We start from the raw sequence: 22,287 nt of genomic DNA on the forward strand, positions 1-22,287 counted from the left end.
TGGAGAAAAGGGAACCTTTTTGCACCGTTGGTGGGAATGTAAATTGATACAGCCACTATGGAGAACTGTATGCAGGTTCCTTAAAAAACTAAATGTAGAATTACCATACGACCCAGCAATCCCACTACTGGGCATATACCCAGAGAAAAACATAATTCAAAAAGACACATGCACCCAGTGTTCGTTGCAACACTATTTACAATAGTGAGGTCATGGAAGCAACCTAAATGCCCATCGACAGACAAATGAATAAAGATGTGGTACATATATACAATGGAATACTACTCAGCCATAAAAAGGAACGAAATTGGATTATTTGTAGAGACGTGGATGGATCTAGAGACTGTCATATAGAGTGAAGTAAGTCAGAAAGAGAAAAACAAATATTTTAACGCATATATGTGGAACCTAGAAAAATGGTACTGATGAACCAGTTTGCAGGGCAGAATTAGAGACACAGATGCAGAGAAGAAACTTATGGACACCAAGGAGGGAAAGTGGCGGGTGGGGAGGTGGTGGTGTGATGGACTGGGAGATTGGGATTGACATATATACACTAATGTGTATAAAATGGATAACTAATAAGAACCTGCTGTATAAAATTATAAATTATATAAAATTAAAAGAAAGAAGTCATCTTGTAATTAAAGTTAGCAGAAATAGAAAACACCAACCCAGTGACAAAAAACTGTTTTTAAAATGGCAGTTAACAAACCTACATAACTTAATTAAATTTTTCTCTAATCTTTCTTAACTTTATAAAAATAGGTTTTAAAGCATTCTGTGAAGAAGCACATTGGTTCCCTGTGCTTTAACGTGTGTAGTATCTTCCCAGTGATGAGGAGAGTACATACCTCCAATATGTTATGTGGTGATGAGTCTCTGCTTCACTGTAATCTTTATGAAGTTGAAATTGTATAAATATAATATATTATAATGACTGGAAACATTTTGTGTGGAACTATGAAGTAGTATGTTGTACAGATGCTGAGAAATATTTTCTTATATACATACATATTCAAATAATTGTTTTATTTCTTTAAACACCATTATAATGCAAATCTTTTCAAAAACAGTTATGTAAGAGCTAAGAGTAGTATGTACTATATATGCTTGCTAGAACTGGGGTATAGTGTCATGTATAGCATAAGCACTCATAAAATATTAACACAATAATTATACTTACATATGAAATTATTGAAAATTTTGTTTGGAGCTAAGCAAATGCAAGCCAAATTATACAATAATTTTTAGATTGATTTCCAATGGATAAAGTTCAGAAAATTTAAGCCAAGTCTTTGGACTCAATATATATAATTGAATAGAGCATTCTTTCAGATCTTGTGGGGCGTCAGGGATCTAAGGTTTGAGTAGATGCGATGAACAATTTGTACAATGTACCTGCTGTTATGGACCTCTTGTGTGTGTGTGTGTGTGTGTGTGTGTGTGTGTGTGCAGAGATAGACAGTAAAGAAGTAAACCAAAAACAAGGATATTGAATAGTAACATATGCATTGAAGGTAATTTGAAAAAAGAATGGCTGGATTAAACAGTATTTAAATTCACAGCTTATATTCACATTTAAGCTGAGACCTGACTGTCCAGACCTAGTAAAAGGATATTTTAGGGAGAAGGAATGGCAAGCACAAAGGGTATAAACTCAGAACAAAGTAATTGACAAATAAAGTTTTAAGTGGAAGCAAGGAAATTACTCTATATTTTTCTATAATGGTGGATACATATTACAAATCTGTCCAAACTTATAGAATGTACAACACAGAGAGTGAACACTAATGTAAACTATGGATTTTGAGTGATAATGATATGCTGATACAGGTTCATGAATTGTAACAGATGTACCATTCTGGTGGAGGACGTTGATCATATAGAAAGTTATACATATGTGGAGGCAGAGAGCATATGGAAAATCCCTGTATCTTCTGCTCAGTTTTGCTGTGAATCTAAAACTTCTCTAAAAATAAGTCTAAATAGGCACAGAATTCCAATAAGAAGAAAAAGAATGATGGATTTTACCTTAATAATTAGAAAGTATAAGAGATTGATCAAATGATAAATTACAAGATGCATGGCTTATGTGCCTGAGATCAGAAAATATTCAATATTAAAACCTTGGAAACTCATTCAGAAAAAAAAACATCCTCTGAAAGCATAAAGAAGGACAAAAAATAAGCAATACTTACTCATGCGGGTTGTTATACTTTTATTTTATTTTATTTTATTTTTAATTTAATTTTTTTTGTGTGTGTGTGGTACACGGGCCTCTCACTGTTGTGGCCTCTCCCATTGCAGAGCACAGGCTCCAGATGCACAGGCTCAGTGCCACTCTGAGGCATGTGGGATCTTCCCAGACCGGGGCACGAACCCGTGTCCCCTGCATCGGCAGGTGGACTCTCAACCACTGCGCCACCAGGGAAGCCAGGGTTGCTATACTTTTAAGGATCTTTTTCTAACTATTTGCATTTAACTTCAAGATTACCATCAGACATCACTCTGCAACATTTTTCTGTTCGTTTTGTTTTTGTTTTTCTTACCTTTCACTCCTTCCATGCAAACATGCTTCCTTCCTATAGTGGCATGTCACTCTATGAATTACACTGCTGATATAGTCTTAAAACTTTTCAATTGTAGAGACCATATTTTGACTATATTTCCTTTTCTAAGTATCCAGAAAATGCCTGTCAGAATTTTAACAACGTATGAATATATGTTGGATACTTTAAAAATATTCTATTAGCCATAAGAAGGAGAGAAAGCACATAAAAAAGCAACAAAAGACAGAAGAGAGTGATTATATATTAAATCCAACCATCAATAATTGCATACTAAATACTTCAATTATAAGGGAGAGACACTGGGCTTCCCTGGTGGCGCAGTGGTTGAGAGTCCACCTGCCGATGCAGGGGACACGGGTTCATGTGTCAGTCCAGGAAGATCCCACATGCCGTGGAGTGGCTGGGCCCATGAGCCATGGCTGCTGAGCCTGCACATCCGGAGCCTGTGCTCCACAACTGGAGAAGCCACAGCAGTGAGAGGCCTGTGTACCGCACAAAAAAAAAAAAAAAAAAAAAAAAAAAAGGGGGAGAGACAGGGCTTCCATGTTGGTGCAGTGGTTAAGAATCCACCTGCAAGTGCAGGGGACATGGGTTCGAGCCGCGGTCTGGGAATATGCCATGTGCCACGGAGCAACTAGGCCTATGCATCACAACTAGTGAAGCCCGTGCATCACAACTACTGAAGCCCATGTGCCTAGAGTCCGTGCTCCGCAATGAGAAGTTCACACACAACAATGAAGAGTAGCCCCTGCTCACTGCAACTAGAGAAAGCTTGTGCACAGCAGCAAAGACCCGATGCAGCCAAAAATAAATTATTAATAATAATAATAATAATAATAATAATAAAAGGGAGAGACAGTAATACTGAATAAATAAGGAAAACCCAAGCATATGACATATAAACAAAAGGATTAAAAAGTAATAACATGTAAATACTAATCATAAGAAAGTTGCACTTGTGTGAACCTGAAAGTGATTATCTTATTAAATTTTGTACCTTAGGTGATTCATTGCCTCAGTCGAGCCCTAACCTTGTTCTGAAATCTCTTCCAAGTGACAAGATAGCAAATTATTCTAAACACTGGAGAGCCCCTGGTTCAGCACAGTGCCAGCTTTTCTCTTGAACGAATAAAATTTTTTAAAAGTTCTGGCTTGGAGAAAAATAAAGAGTTGCACTGTGTGTAGAGGAGAGAAAGCAGTTTGGTGTTTGACTGATATTAATGTAGATTTTAAATTAATTCTACTTTTTTTCATTCCCATGTATCACTCCTCATAGTTGGTATTTTAGTTCAGATACATCAGTCAGAATAACTTCATGTTTAATAGTATTTTTATCACAGTATATGCTGAGCTGTAGATTTCTCAGTCCTATTTCAACTTTTACCTACTCCCCCTGTTTTCTATCTTACATTAATTTGTTAATATATGTTCCTGTTTTCTTTTCCAGGTAGGTTTTATCATTTTAATCTCCTTATTTTAAAATTAAGTATAAGACAGTAAACTCTAAAACAATTTGTTCCACATACGTCCTCCCAGTATATCCTTCTCATCTTCAATAAATTCTACTAAAAATCAAGAATGCTTTGATAACCAAACTTAGTGTGGAAACTAGGGAAGATGATGAGCCTGGGATTAAGTACCATTAGAGAAAATAAAAAGGGTATATATGAATTCAAAAGCAATAGTCAATGACAGCTCTAGTATTTGGATATTGACCTCAGGTGCAAATGAGCACCATGGCACATAGCAAGCCTTATTTTTTTGCCCAGTGCATTTTTAGCTCCATGATGAAGAGTACCACTATCTCCTGAAGGTTACTCATAATGTCAAAATTGGATATTTGATGTGGTGGGAGACCATGGTGAGTTCCAGTTTGCCACCATTGATTCCAGTTTGTCCTTATTTAATCTCAGTTCAGGCCTATCTTTCTTATATATAATTTTTAAAAATAAACATGAATATATGCTATTTTTGCTTTATTCTGTAAATGTGATAAATTAGATCTATTGATATTTTAAAATATTTAAATCCAATCTAGTCATGAGGTATTATATATATATATATAGTTAAATATTATAAAAATTATAATGTATTAACTATTATCTACTATTTTTTCATGAGACTCATATATAATTCTTTTTTCCAAATATCCCTGTCAATTTTTTAAATCAATGCTGTTCTTGCCTCATAAAGGAAACAAGGGAGGGTTCCATATATTCTTCCTTATTTGGATATATTTGCATAACATTGACAATAATGAATTTTTATTCCTTTATAGAATTCATCAGTGAAACCACCTAGGCCTTATGTTTTCTTTGTGAAATATTTTCAATTTAATGTTTCATTTTGAAAATTTGAAATACACAGACATATTTATATTTTTATGTTGGTTTTGGTATTTCTCCAGTAATACATTCATTTAATCTGAATTTTCATTGATATTTACACAATTTTCCTTTAGTATTTTCGTATGGTCTTCTTAATATCAGAAAAATGTGTAGAAAGTCACCTTTTTTGTTTTTGATATTTTTCATTTATTCCCACTCTTTTTGTCGGCAGTCTCACTCACCAATTTTATTAGTGTTTTGAAAGTACAAACTTTTGTGGTTTTTTGACTTTATTATATTGTCATATCCTCTTTCATTAACTTTTTGTATTGTTCTCTTTCTTATATTATTCTACTATTTTTTATTTAGGTTAAATTTGCTCTTAATTCTTCTTGAGAGAATCATTAGTTTATTTCATTCTTTCAACATTAAAAAAAAATGTACATTTAAGGGTATCAATTTTCCTCCAAGGTTAACTTTAGATGGTATCATCAGCCTTTAAGAAAATATTTAACTGTCATTAGGCCAAAATATTTTCTAATTCTCATTTTATTTCCTCACTGTGCCTGAATTTATGGCTTTATGTTTTTCATATTTTTTTGAAAATTATCAACTATTATCTCTTTGAACAGTTTTATTCTCTCATCTTTCTTTTACTACACTTGTTCTTTGAGTCTGTTATTCACATATTTTCCATTTATTATATTGTGATTTGTACATTTCATCTTTTTGTGTTTCTAGATTTTGTTATGATTATATCCTTCTGATTTTTTCGAGTTCAACAATATTCTCTTCAGCCAGCTCTGCCTGGCTGTCAAACATGTTCAGTGAATTCTTATATTTTCAGTTCTAGAATTCTGTTTTACTCTTTCATAGATTTTAGTCCTCTACCAACTTTCTCAATCTTATATCCTTGAACATATTAACACCATTTCCTAAAGCCTCTGTCTCTGAATCTCTTTTATCTGTGAAATCTTTCTTTTTTATTCATATGATCTTTCTCTCCTTGGGCCTGGTTTGATTCCTTACCAGTTATAGTGTTAAAATTATAGATAAAATGGAGGGTTTTTTTGATATTTTTATTTTAAAAATTTACATTTTTATGTTGCAAGTTGCTTAAGCACTGGTATTCAACATCACGTGAAAGCAGTTTCAGGATTGAAATTAATTAAAACGAGGTATCGGTCTCTCCATGAACTTCTCTACGTTTTCTTTGCCCTTGATACTAAGTTTTAGACTTAAGTTCTCTACTAGACATGGAGAGTTTCATAATTTTCCACATTTTGGTGTTACTGTACTCCAGTTAATTTTATTCCTCCTATTCCTACAAGACTCTCAAAAGTTTCAAATATCTTCTTAGCATCTGGTCACCTTATTTTTGAATTGTTATACCCTCATATAAGAAACACAGACTCAATGCTATAAATTCACCTTTGTGAGCCTATATATTTTTTTCCAAATCCTGACATAATATTCTTCACTGCCTTCTTGACTTTCTGATTCCTTTGGTTAGATATTTTCAAAATCTTTATTAGCTTTTCCAGTTGTTGTCAGTGGGAGTTTTATTCAAATTAACTAATATGATTATTAGGTAACAGAATTCCTGAAACACACATATTTTAGCTAATTTTCCCATCCTCTCTTCAGTATAGGTGATATCACATAACCACAGAGATGTATGAAGAAATGATTTGTGGGATTTCCAGGCTGTGTATTAAAATACAGATGTTCTCATCATAGTCCTTCTTTTTTTTATATCTTGCATGCTGGAAGTTATACAGGGCAGAAACAGAGCTTTGACTATGCACATGGGAATTACATTCCAGATGATTTTGAAGGAAACAAGGTCCTTATCTGATTGTGGAGCATAGTCTGATTGTTCACCTTTAGACTGCAATGTGAGTAACAATAAACTTTATATACTTACACAACTCCATTTTAGGTACCAACTATTACAAAAGTTTGGCCTTTACTCAAAATAATGCAACACCTAGATAAAATATTGAGTAGAGGTTTAAACATATAGGTTATGAGTTCAGTGGAGAGGTCTGAGCTGGAGACACAAGTGCAAGAGCCATTTATATAGAGTTCATTTAATGCCACAAAGCTAGATGATATCATTTAGAGAGTGTATCTAGATACAGAAGAGAACAAAGTATTGAGCCATGGGATGCATGACAGCTTTGACACATAAAGATTTGACTATAAATAAGCCATATATCTGAGAGGAGGCAAGTGAGGTTGAAGGAGGTACAAGATTGAGTGACAATCTCAGCATTCAAAGAAAGAAGAGGTATTTTTTTAAGGTATGTCAACAGTATCAAATGCTGCCAACAAATGAGTTTATCATAAATTTAGCTTCTGAAGGTCATTAGTGATATTGACAAAAGCTGTTTTGATAGAATGGTGGGGTGAAAGCCTTATGGGTATTCATTGATAAAAGAATGAGAATAAAGAAAATGGAGAGAACAATCATCTGTCAATACTATTCTTTTGAAAAATCTTAGTGCTAAGTTGAACAGAGGAAGAGGACAGATTTTGGGGGAGGAAGTAGTTTCAAGGAATGTTTTTATTTAAATGTGACTGATACTGTGTTGTATAAGCTTATGGGAATAATACAGAAAAGGGGGAAACATTGAGGAGTATGTTTTGGTTAAAATAAGGAATGTTCATTGCTTTGACAGAAGACAAGTATATGGGTGGCAGGCACAGGTATGTTGGCAGACTTTAGATGATGACAATATAGGAATAATGATCATTTCTACTCTTTTATGCTTTCTTCTTTCTACTCTTTTAGTGAATCAAGAATAAAGGTAAATACTTGAGAATAATCAGGGAGGATATATATTGGAGGCTGAAGGAGAATGAGGACTTGTTCAAGAGTCAGATAAAGGAGTAAAAGAACCTAGGAACTAGAAATATGAACAAACTTTACTCTCTTAGCCTACTTGGGTATATATAAGAATAAATTTCTATTAGACACTCAATAAGGATTTATATTTTTCTCTAGATCTGGATTAAAAGGAGTAATTTATTTAATTAGGTGGGGTTTTTTGACAGTTAAGTAAAATGTTTGGAGCAAAAGAAAAAAAGCTGTTGATTGGGTGATTAAAATGATGGAAAGTGGAATCTAAACCAGTTAAGAAAAAAAGCAGGGATTTGTGGAGCATGAGGAAGAGTAAAAAGTGGTATATACAAAAGATTGAATAGCTAGATCAGATCAATAAGTAATTAGATTCAGAGTCACAGAACTAAATATAGTAAACAACAAAAAGAGGAGTGAGTCGTTAGAAAGGAACATCATTAACAGCATATGCTAGTGTCAGATGCCATAGGAGCTTCAAATCTGAATTTATTTTTATCAGTAAAAATTCATCATCAATATTTCAAATTTTTTCTATAGAACTTTTATAATTTATTTTTTAACTTAAAGACTAAGTTCTTTATCTGCTCACTATGTTATTCCAGGTAAATTAATTTGTATCATTCTTTTGAGGATAACTTTTTGTTCAAGCTGTATTTTTTATTACCTGAATTTGCCATGTTTCCATTCTTTGAGTTTGCTCTTATGTTAAACTGGATACAAGTAATATATATTATGGTGATATATAAGTAGGGGAGTATCATAATCAAGAAGCCCTATAAATTTTATTTTTTTATTTTTATTTTTATTTTTTTTGCGGTACACGGGCCTCCCACTGCCGTGGCCTCTCCCATTGCAGAGCACAGGGTCCGGACGCACAGGCTCAGCTGCCATGGCTCACGGGCCCAGCAGCTCCGGGGCATGTGGGATCTTCCTGGACCAGGGCATGAACCCATGTCCCCTGCATCGGCAGGCAGACTCCCAACCACTGTGCCACCAGGGAAGCCCTATAAATCTTTTTTAATACATGGTTTTCTTTAACAGATGAATGATGTGGAATTCTTTTCTCACAAAATGACTCAGCCTACCTTCTGACATATTCAGATATTTAAGACACTTTTTCACAGCATGCCTGCATTTGTATATCATTACATTTTATATGAAAATTGTAATCAAGTCATTTGTAGCAAATAATTGCCCAAATCAGAAATGCAAAATATGCTTCAGATTATAAAGTTCCCTTTTTACTGCAAATGATTGGACGAGAGACAATCTAGTCCTGTCAGTACATTTCTTTATACCTGTCAGCCTTCAGATATCTAGCCAGTAATAAAAGTTCTATTTCTTCTCAAAGGAGAACTTTAATAATAGATTAGTGATAAGTTTTAATGCTGTTTGGTACTTTGCCTTTAATTTTATTCATTCTATTTCATTTCATATCTCTTAGATTTCTTCCTATTCCCATCATGATGTCAGTTAACTTTTATATTTCTACACTGTTGAAGTGTATTATTGAGTTTTTTGTGTTTTCTTTTAATCATAGACAGCATAATTAGTACAGATTTCACATTTTACATAATCTCTAAATTGTAGCTATAATTAAAATAAAAATACTCTTTTAAAGGAAGCTTGTGATAATATATTTAAGGGTGCAAGATAACAAAATTTGTGGAAAAATAGTAGAATTTTATAGTTCTTAAGTTTAGGAAAATGTAGGAATGCAGATAATTGGGTTTGTCTTTCAGTATCCTAATACCAGTACGTTAAATGGAAATTTGTGACATCAGTGATGTGTGTGTAAGTGTGTGTTTGTGTGTGTGTGTGTGATTGTGGTGGTGGGTCTCATCAAACAGAAGAATTGTAAATACTGACTTGATTTGTGCTTAATCTCAATCTAAACTCCCCACATGATTAAACACATCTACTTCGAGATTATATTTTTTTGAATGGCTTTCATTTCTTTTTTTTCTTCCAAGGTGGTAATTTTGTGTTTTTTTTATTATATTAAAATTTATTGCTCTATCTTTTTAAAATAAAACATTTTCCAGGTTTTGTTACAACTATACATTTCATTAACATCCCATTTAGCTTTTAAACTATATAATTAGTAAAGAGTTAATACAATATCATCTATAAATGATCCGAACCTATTGTTTAGAGATATATCTATTGTTAGTTCATATGCATTCCCCCAGTCAAGTTTTAGAATAATGCATATTAATTTTCAAATATTTTTTTTCCTAAATGAATTTTAAGAAGTTATTGAACCAATAATTTACTATGTTCCATGACAGATTCCCTTTGATCAATTTGCAGAGTGTTTTAAATACTGTTCTTTCAATTTCTATTTAACTACATTTATAAGAGTTTCCTTTATTAAAATAAAGTGTTTTGTTGATTTGGAGTCAATTTTTTAAGTTTCTTGTAGTTTAAGTCAACATAAGAATCTTGTTAGTATGTAATTACTATTTACACTAAGTAAGTTCCCCCTCCAATTTTTTAGTTCTTAACATTATATCTTTATAAGCATTAACATTATATTTTTAAAATTACATTATTCTATTTCACAAAAATACAATAGGAAATTTCTTACCTGCCCTCCACTTAAGTGTTTTGCCCTATTAACTGAATTTGTTTTTAATTAATTAATTTAATTTATTTATTTTTGGCTGCTTTGGGTCTTCACTGCTGCGTGCAGGCTTTCTCTAGTTGCAGCGAGTGGGGGCTACTCTTAGTTGTGGAGTGCAGGCTTCTTATCACTGAGGCTTCTCTTGTTGCAGAGCACGGGCTCTAAGAGTGTGGGCTTCAGTAGTTGTGGCACTCAGGCTCAGTAGCTGTGGTGCACAGGCTTAGTTGTTCTGCAGCATGTGGGATCTTCCCGGACCAGGGCTTGAACCCATGTCCCCTGCATTGGCAAGCGAATTCTTAACCACTGTGCCACCAGGAAAACACCCCTATTAACTGATTATTACATTCCCTCTTTAAACTACTAACTGAAATGTAAGGTAAACACAATGAGGGGAATTAGACTACTCTTTACTGTAATCCACATTTCTACTCACACTTATTAGTTGTTACATACCAGTAGTTGTATCTATTCCAAAAATATGATTTTATCAGGCATACTGTTACTGTAATTACTTAGTTCAAATAAATATTACGTAAATCCATTAAATATGAGTGTGAAAAGAAAGAGAACATTGGTTTTATGCAAACTTAATTGAGTTCTTAGAAATGATTTACAAAGTTGAGAAGTTGGATAATATTCTGACATACTGAGTGTGAGTGCAAACACTAAGTGTTTGGGAAGGTAAACATTGTAATTCAGATATTTTTTTCCACTAAATTTGCTCTGTAAGTGTCAAGAACCATGAAGACCTACCTCGACTTTAAAGAAACCTAAACTAGAAATCAAGAAATAATGTATTTTAGGCTGCAGTTTATGCCAGAGAGACAATTCCTGTCAAAGAAACAATATTTGCAGAAAAGGTCTGGCCTGAGTAGCACATGGTTTTAATTACTTCACAAGTTGGCGCTTTCCATACTGGCCACTACTCATATCACTAAGGTAGACTTCTCTCTGACAAGCGAGGTGTTTGGGACCAAAATAGGTATTATTTGGGGTAAAATTTTAATGTTTTCAGTTTCAGCTGATGCTAACACTTACAGAAAGTAATCCTTATTATTTGAAGCTATTCTTCACACTATGAAAGAATTACAGATTTGGAAGTGATTTTACAGTAATTTAATTCAACTATATTCTCTATGTATGTATCTAATTTAAGATTATCTTGAGAATATTATTTGAATGTTTAATGCTTCATTTTGTCTGTGAATATCTCAATTTGTTTTGCTTGAATTAACTATTGCTGACATACAGATTCCCTCAAAACTGGTGTCTTAAAACAAGAACAATGGAATATTTCTCAAAATTCTGTGGGTTGGCTGGCTGGCTGGATCCACTATTGAATGTGCTTAGACTCACTCATGTGGCTGCAGTCAGCAAGAGGAACAGCTTGTCTAGAATATCTGAGATGGCCCCACTCATAAATGTGCAGAGAGAGTGGCTGTCAGCTGTGACATGTTTGTTCTAATCCAAATCCCCAGTGACCTCTTAATCTGCAGTAAACAAGACTAGCTCCTTTGCTTTGTCAGTCTCAGGACAATATCACATGAAAGTCAGGTGTGGAAGCTATAAGGCCTTTTTAAACCTAAGCTCTGGAACTTGCACAACATAATCTCTACCATATACTATGGTCAATGCAAATCACAAGGTCAGCATAGTTTCCTAGTGTTGGGAAACAGAGTTCAACACTTCAGAAGGAGCTACAAAATACTGTAGCTTTGTTTTAGAATCTATCACATTTTGAGTTTTTTTTTTTAATTAGACAGTGATTTTATTTTCGGTCTTCACCAATTAACCCTTTTCAACCTTTACTCACATATATACCTAATCTAATGTTCAACATGTCAGTCCTGTGGGTATATAGAAACGACTGTGTAGCTACCAGCTATGATGACTCCTCAGATCCTTCACTTCCAATAACAGGGCTGTAATTCCCATCAACATTTTATCCTCTGTCTTCTGTATGTATCTATCTATTCTCTTTTCATTTATATTAAATAGTTGTCACCAAAGTACTAAACTATCCCATTTCACTCAAGAATTAATCATTCCACTGACATATTTCTGAAATTCTCAACCACTAGAATAGACTGGCTTTGTTTTTACATAAATTCTCTCTTCCTAAAAAACATCATGTATTTAAACACAGTAATTGATAATAAAGCAAAAGTATACTAGAAAAAATGTAATAGTCTCTAAGAATTGTTACAGTAGGATTGCAACTTATGTACCATGTCAGTTCTTTTTAGCTATACATGAGAATCATATGTATCATACATAGTAAATATCCCAAAAGCCTGAAGAGAAGATAATCTTCTATTTTACTAAGGTGAATATCCACTGAGAGACACCTTTAGCTATTATTAAATGTTCAGGGATAAAATAGTCAAATATGTACTCATAATATTTTATTACTTTAGCAGAAAATAAATATTAAATCACATATCAAAAAACATGTTCATTAAGATATATTTTACTTCTTCAAATACTTATTTGTATATTTGAACCATTGTCTTTCATGAAAATGTCTTGTAAGTCATTATAAAACACCATTATATAAAATATTTTAAAATGAAACAATGTGATTGAAATAATAAAACTATATAAAATAAGGCCATGGATGATTGCTCAGGCTAAAAGAGGAGTCTTGGATAATAATTTCAAGCACCATGACCAAGATAAAGATTAGAGAGTAAAAATGCAGTGCCAGGATCTTCCACATAGCTGAGGAAAATGATTGCTGCCTAAAATCGTTTATACCCATATAAACTCTAAAAACAATAGAGAAAAGTAAGAAAAAAAAGCAATGAAATCATACAAAATCATTTTCTCATCATAACCTGAACATAGAAAATGCCCATACTTCAAATTACCTTTAAGTAAAAAGTAAAATATATTGAAATCTATAAAGAACAAATATTAGTGAGCTCTCTATTACATTGCCATGACAAACCTTTGTAGTGAGTGCCAAATAAGAATAGTTTTGGGGGAAAATGCACAGAAGAGAGCAGAAAGAAGACAGTAGCCTTTGAAAAATTACTTTAAAGCTATTTCCCAAAAGAGAAACTCCATACCAAAAAAGATTATGGTATGTATACTGACCACAGTGAAGCAACTTAAAGCTAAGCACAATCCAAGGTTGCATCTTCTAAAGCCATTGCTTCTGTAAGAGTAGAATTTAACAAGGAAGGATGAGACTACCTTTAGAAATTAAGTAGCAAATGAAAAAAGATATTTCGTTTGTAAGAAATAGGATTCAAAAAGTCAGAGGATACAAAGCCTCTCCCTCCACAGAAAAGAATCAAAAAACATAAAACATACATACACACTGAGGCACTGAAGACATTGTATCTTGCTACTCAAAGAACAGAGTACCATTCAACTAAGAATGTGGTCAACTGCTATAATGCCACACATAAACACACACACACACACACACACACTAAGTTTATACAATGCTACTATAAGAAGACAGAATATAACACTGAAAACACATTAGCTGATGATATTTCTTTTCCCTTCAAAATAATGAATTAAAAGAAAAATGTAATATGATATTCCAAAATAAAATGTATAACCTCATTCACACAATTGGAGATAGTAAAAAAGAAGTGTTTTATATGCTCTAAATTTGAAACAAATGGACAAAAAATATAAAATGAAAGGGGATTTTATTGAAATAAGAAAATAAGTGAAAAATATTACAATGTTTTCTCAGAAATGACGACTGACTTACAAAGTTCTCAGGGTTTTACTAACAAGAATGTTATTTAGTAAGGAGCAATAAAGAAAAGAAAAAGCAGAAAAACAATGAAGCCAATGACAATGAGATAACATTGAAAATGTATCAGAAAGAAAACTGCTGAAAGAGAAGATAGGCAAAGAGGAAATAAGTGAAAAATTTTGAGCTCCTGAAAAATATTTTTAAAAGTATGAAACAATTAATTTAAAAATATATATATTTTAAAAGCTTTCTCTAAGTAAAAGGCAGAAAATCTATATATTGAAGCTAAACAAAATGTTCTTGACTTTGACACAGAATGATCAAATGTAAGACAAATTCTAGTAAGATTATTTTGTTTCAAAGATAAAGAAATTCCTTAATGCTTCCAGGCAAAAAAGAAACAGCATTTTATATGGATAGAAGAAATTCACTAATATCAGAGTTCTCAAAAACAACATAAAAAACAAGAAAAAATTGAATAGCATTTCAAAAGATTCAAAAAAAGGAAGTGTGAAACAAAGATTTTATATCCCTCCAAGCTCTTCATTAAGTATCAAAGCTATAGGAAAACAATGTTTAACATATAAGTTCTCAGGAAATTCACTACTTTTGAGTCCTCCTTGAGGAATTCACTAGAGGACACTCTTCATCCAAAAAGAAAATGACAGGGAAAATATGAGTAAATAAATTATGGGGACCATTTAATATTTTTAATTTTCTACCTAAGACTAAACAAACTGTGGACACAAGTGGAAGAATGGTATGCAAATTTGTACATTCTGACAAAGTAGAAAAATTAATTAGATATGAGAACAGATGGGAGAAGGAAATGGGAAAGTATAATTCATTTACTGACTGTTGGGTAGGTAAAATATGGGAGTCAGATGATACCACAGAAAGCTAGTAAACCAGATAGTAAAATGTTAAACAAGAAAATAGGAAAGTAATTGCACAGAAAAAGGAATGAGTATAAAGGTAAACAGTAAAATAAAATGCAAGTACTCCTTACAAAGTAAAATACAGTTGTAAATCAGCCATACTTCAATTTAAAAAGTGAAAAAAATAGAGGTAATTATTGCAGTAAACAAAAGTAAAATAAAGCTGAAGAAAAATGAAAATACATCATGGGGGCAAAAAGATAGAAAATATAATATATCACATATGATTAAAATTATATGGCAGGTTAACTCCTAGATATTTTATTCTTTTTGATGTAATAGTAAATGGTTCATTACTTTTTCTGATATTTCATTGTTAGTATATAGAAATGCAACATATTTCTGTATATTAATTTTGATACTGTAACTTTACTGAATTCATTGATCTCTAATAGTTTTCTGGTAGCATCTTTAGGATTTTCTGTGTATAGTATCATGCAAACAGTGACAGTTTTACTTCTTTTCCAATTTGGATTCCTTTTATTTCTTTTTTCTTCTCTGATTGTTGTGTCTAGGCCTTCCAAAATTATGTTGAGTAAAATTGGAGAGAGTGGGCATCCTTGTCTTGTTAATGATCTTAGAGGAAAGCCTTCAGCTTTTCACCATTCATTGAGTATGATGTTAGCTGTGGGTGTGTCATATATGGTCTTTATTATGTTGAGGTATGTTACCTCCATGCCCACTCTCTGGAGAGTTTCTACCATAAACTGATGTTGCATTTTATCAAAAGCTTTTTCTGCATCTATCGGGATGATCATATGGTTTTTATTCTTCAATTTGTTAATGTTGGTTAACATATTGATTGATTTGCAAATATTGAAATATCCTTGCATCCCTGGGATAAATCCCACTTAATCATGTTGTATGATCCTTTTAATGTATTGTTGGAATAAAATATCTAGGAATAAACCTACCTAAGGAGGTAAAAGTCCTGTACTCAGAAAACTGTAAGACATTGATGAAAAAATAGAAGACGAACCAAACAGATGGAAAGATATGTCGTGTTCTTGGATTGGAAGAATCAATATTGTTAAAATGGCCATCCCACCCAAGACAATCTACAGATTCATTGCAATCCCTATCAAATCACCAATGGCATTTTTCACAGAACAAGAACAAAAATTTCTTAAATTTGTATGGAAACACAAAAGACCATGAACAGCGAAAACAATCTCGAGATAGAAGAACGGAGCTGGAGGAATCATGTTCCCTGACTTCAGACTATACTACAAAGCTACAGTAATCAAAACAGTATGGTACGGCACAAAAACCAGACACATAGATCACCAGAACAGGAGAGAAAGGCGAAAAATAAACTCAAGAACTTGTGGCCAATTAATCTCAACAAAGGAGGCAAGAATATATAATGGAGAAAAGGCAGTCCCTTCAACAAGTGGTTCTGAGAAAACTGGGCAACTACATTTAAAGTAATGAAATTAGAACATTCTCTAACACCATGCACAAAAGTAAACTCAGAATGGATTAAAGACCTAAATGTAACACCTGATACTCTAAGTGTCTTAGAGTAAAACATAGGCAGAACACTCTTTGACACAAGTGGCAGCAATATCTTTGGGATCCGTCTCCTTGAGTAATGGAAATAAAAACAAAAACAAAGAAATGGGACTTAAACTTAAATGCTTTTGCTTTAGGAAACCATAAACAAAATGAAGAAATAACCTACAGAATGGAAGAAAATATTTACAAATGAAACAACCAACAAAGGATTAATTTCCAAAATACACAAACAGTTCATACAACTTATAATATCAAAAACATAAACCACCCATTCAAAAAATGAACTGAAGATATAAATAGACATTTCTCCAAAGAATACATACAGATGACCAACAGGCACATGAAAAAGATACTCAGTGTCACTAATTATTAGAGAGATGCAGATCAAAACTACAATGAAGTATCACCTCACACTAGTCAGAATGGCCATCACCAAAAATTCTACAAATAATAAATGCTGGAGAGGGTTTGGAGAAAAAAGAACCCTCATACACTGTTGGTGGGAATATAAATTGCTGCAGCCAGTATGGAAAACAGTATGGAGGTTCCTTAAAAAACTGAAAATAGAGTTATCCTGTGATTCTGCAATCCCACTCCTGGACATATATCTAAAGAAAACTCTAAATTGAGAAGATAGATGGACCCCAATGTTCATAGCAGCACTATTTACAATAGCCAAGACATGGAAGCAACTTAAATGTCCATTGACAGATGAATGGATAAAGAAGATGTGGTATATATATACAATGGAATATTTACAAAGAATGAAATAATGCCATTTGCAGCAATATGGATGGACCTAGAGATTATCATACTAGGCAAAGTAGGTCAGACAAAGACAAATGTCATATGATATCACTTATATGTGGGATCTAAAAAATGATACAAATAAACCTATATAACTTATATACAAAACAGAAACAGATCAACAGACATAGAAAACACATTTATGGTTACCAAAGGGGAAAGAGGGGGAGGGATAAATTAGGAGTTTGGTATTAGCAGATACAAACTACTATATATAAATAGATAAACAACAAGGACCTACTGTATAGCACAGGGAACTATATTCAATATCTTATAATAATCTATAATGGAAGAGGATCTGGAAAAGAATATATATGTTACATATATACATATTTGAATCACTTTGCTGTATACCTGAAACTAGCACAACATTGTAAATCAACTACAATTCAATTAGAAAAAGAAAATTATATGACAAAATTGAGACTAAACATAGCAGACATAATAAATGTGCAAGTCATCCATTTTAAGACAAATATTTCAAATTTGTTTGAGAAAAAAGATGCAACTATCTGCTTTATACAAGAGATACACTTCAAGTGATTAAGAGAGGGCTAAGATAAAAAAAAGACTGCCAAAGATATACCAGGGAAATGGAAACAATAAAGATGCAGAGTTAGTTATCTTGTGCCAGACAAAGTGTAATTCAAATGGAAATAGCTTACTCATTCAAAGGATACATATTTTAATGCTAAAGTAATAATTCACAATTTAGATGGATATCCTTCCACCAAATGACACAGAATCCACCTCTACTAAGCAAAAGGAAATTCAAGGACTCTCACTACAAGACTGCTTAAGTAGACAAAATATAAATAAAACATAGAAGACGTACACAACATAAATAATCTCAGGTCTTATGAATATAGAGACAATATTATGCTTTCATAACAGAAAAAGTATCTTAAAAGAGGAATATCTAATCTCTGTGAGAAATATAAACTTAAAAATTGATGCTGATACAACTGGACAGTGTTTTGGACAAATAGAAGATAATTAATAAAACCATATATCTCAAAAGAAACATATATCTAACCATCTATAAGAATATATTCCAAATGTATGAGGTGCCTAATGTAAAAAATGAAATATTAAATAAAAAGAAAACTCAATGAGTTCTTCTATAGTCTCACTATATGACTCAAAATATTTTATAACCCACTGAATAAAATAAAGACAAATTTAATAATACCATTATGAATAATAAATTGTTGATAGATATATTAGATAGACAAATAGTTGGGTAGGATAGAAGGAAAGACTAACTTATGACTAATTTCCAAGTAATAAATGTAAAAACAAGATGGAATTATTAAATTATCATTTGGCAACTGTCATAATAAATTTTTTAGGCAATATCATAATGAATATTCATAAATATTTCATGCATTAATCATCTGTGTATTGTGGGCAAAGAATGATAAACATAAGAATATATTGTCACAAATTATCTCCCAACAAGATACCTAAAGGGAAAAATAGTAACTTTACAATGGAGAAATCTAGCAGAAATCTACGTAACCCAAGTTATGAAGGTTAACATCATCAATAATAGAACAAATCTTCATCATGATGTTTTTTAATGAATCTTTGCAAACAACAGTAATTCTATGGAATTCCTGCCACAAAATCATATGATGAATGTATAAGCATCATGGATTACCAGATAAATACATACTATGGGACATTCTGTGTAATAATTGTCCTTTCCTCCTTGAAATACCAAGGTCCTAAAAGGCAAAGAAAAAACAAGAAATGTTTCCATATTAGGGAGCTGAAAACTATATAACTAATACATCAGGTGATCCATGATTGGATTCTAGTAAATTATTTCATTTCTAGTGGGACAACTGATGAAATTGTCAATAGATAACACAATTATTTTGTATTGATATTAATTTTCTGAGTTGACAATTACACTGTGACTGTATAAGGCATGTGTAACTTACTCATTCCAAACCATACATGGTGAGATGAAGAATGAGAGAGGGAGACAGAGAATGTTAAAGTCAATGCAATAAAAATGCTAACATATGTGAAATGTAGGTTAAGGTCATATGGGAAATTTTCATATTTTTTCACAACTCTTCTGTAAAATATGTACTTCAAAATAAAAATTTTAAAAGTGCATTACAATATTTTTTTCTCTCAATTTTATTTCTTTCTATTCATTTTTTGAAGCAGAGGGTCATAGAGATAAGAGATGAAAGTTTGAGAAAAAAGGCATGCAAAATCAATACAGTATTTAAAGCCCAAAATGAGTTTTAAACAGTAAAACATTAAGAAAAATGGGCAATGGATTAATTAGTGGAAAATAATAAGTAAAGAAAATTGAAATATAAAAGTCATAGAGGTTTTGGAGTTTTAGAAGGTAAGATTTTCATTCACAGTAGTTTCAAAATTGTAAACTAATGTTCCTGTGAGAGCTGCAACTTAAACAGAGGCAAAATGTAACTCCACATTTTTCCCTACATGATTATACAACAAAATACCAAAGTAAATCATATATTCATGCAAGAAACTCTTAAGCTAGAATTGATGTCCATATTGTTGGAGAAAGTGCACAAATTTGGGAGCCAGAGATATCTGCATTTGAATCTTAGTCTTCCAATTTCCAGCTTCTTGACAAATGTTAGTTCCCTTTTTATAAAAGAGAAAACTGGCTAATTTTGTTGCACTCTGTGAATTTTAAGATGAGTTGCAAAGAGCACAGAAGGAGTTTAAATCTGTAGTTTTTAAGACACTAGCTAGTTTCATTCAGTAAGTTAAGGCTTTGCCAGAGCACGATCCATATTTATCTGCATAAAAATTTCTCCCCAGAAATCCTGCTTCAATGATGTGGAGGTGGTCCAAGAATCTGCATATTTAACAATCACCCCCAGGTGATTCAGATGTACATTACATTTTATGAATCACTGCTTTAGAAGGAAAATCCCCAAATTATTGCATTAGGCTAAGCTTGCTCTGAAATATTAATATTATGAACTGGTTTTCTGAAAAGTTATTTTACACACATTTGACTAAGAAAAATACATAAAGAAAACATTCTTAGATTATTTCTTCTTAATATCAGGTACATCTGAGTTAGGAAAAAGTAAAAGTTAACTATATTTTTTAATATATATTGGTTATTAAAACAAAAAACCTTGCCACAGTGATTGCCACTTGCATTTTAAATCACAACAATGAGATTGGCAATAATCATGGATGAATTTTGAAATAGAAAGTAATCTGATTTGGTCAATATTTGGGAGAAAAATAAATAAGAAAATAGAGAAAATGAGATATTAATCAATGTACTTAAAGATACTTAAATGACACAAGAGATTATTTTCAGCAATAGCTATATTTAGAAAGGTAGAGAAGTATATTGATTGTGGGGTATTGTAAAGGGGTTGGATAGATAGATTCATCATTATATAACAGATATTTTTGGCGAGAACACAAAATGATACAATATATTTACCTCTCACAGGGATATTTCTAGATTTAACTACTGTTCCCATTATGATCTTAACAAGAATTATCAGGGAATTAAATTTAAATTTAACTATAAATTTATTCAATTTTCCCTCCTTACATTGGGAATAGCTACCGTTGATGAAAGAATATTGCCTTTATAGATAAAACTCTACAAATTGACATGCAAATGCCAACAAATTCTGTTAACAATACCCCAGAGAAAATGCCACACTTCCTCAGTTCAGTTGTCTAACTAATGTAATATTCTCTCCTTGAGTGTGGCCGAAGTGACATTTTATAGACAAACATGGTAGTTACCCTCCATGATCACATCTTTGAAAACTATAGCAGTTTTTTTAGCTGTGACACTGGTAGTGAACTCTAACTCTGTAAACTCTAACCATTCTTTCTTAATCTATTTTGTTCAGAGACACTAATGATGCATATTTTGTCAATATAGTGACATATACATATAGATACATACACATATAGTTTATGTATCTTATGAGTTTTACATGAAGAATGTCCTAAAATATGAGGGAAATACTTTAAGCATCAAACAAAGAGAAATTAAAATTTATTCATTTATTTATTTTTAAAGTGTCATCAATTTTATTGTTGTGGGTTGGGTAGGGTTAGCAGTGACCTCGCTAGTTAAGCAGACAACATCTATTTCATGAAAAATAAAAATAAAATGTTTCATTTGCAACTGAATATTGTTTAAGAGCAATTTTGGAAACATTGCTGTTGTCTGCTAAAATCATTGTAATTATTACATTAATTGTAATAATTATTAACAACTATTTCTTAACACAAGTTTATTTTTCCCCTTAAATTAAAATGCAGGTGATCAAGAAACTCTACTCTAGTTCATAATATAAAGATTTGGATATAAAATATAGAGTAATATATGTTTAAGAAAAAGATTTAAGCTTAAAAATATAAGGGAGAAACAAATTAAGCATTTTAACTGTAATTTGAAAGAAGAATTAATACAGTAGTATTAATAGTCTAGCTTGATATCTTAGATTTAAGGCATTGTGACTATTTTTAAATTTTAGAAAGCTAAAATAAAATGGACTCTTCTGATATATCTGTTCAAATATGAACACAGAACTACAAGTGTAAAATATAACCTAAAACTGTTGTTTTAGGGACAGTAAAACCTGCTTTCACTGTTTTTGCATTGGTAAATAAATAACTTTATTTCTCATTTTTTCCTGCTTTGACTTTGTAGGCATGCCCTCGTTACCATATTCAATTAATTAGTGCACAAAGGTAATATTCTAGTGCTCACAACTCATGGAGTTGCAGTATTGACTCCAAATAAATAGGGCAGATTTTTAATGCAAGGTGAGCATTCAGAGATCAGAGGGAATGAAGCAAAGAACTTTACACCTTTGTGAAAATACTAGTACTAAAAATTCATTACCTGACCAAGAAGACCTC

The sequence above is a fragment of the Mesoplodon bidens genome (assembly GCF_964165515.1).
Source record: "Mesoplodon bidens genome assembly, chromosome: 5".
Taxonomy (NCBI): Eukaryota; Metazoa; Chordata; class Mammalia; order Artiodactyla; family Ziphiidae; genus Mesoplodon; species Mesoplodon bidens.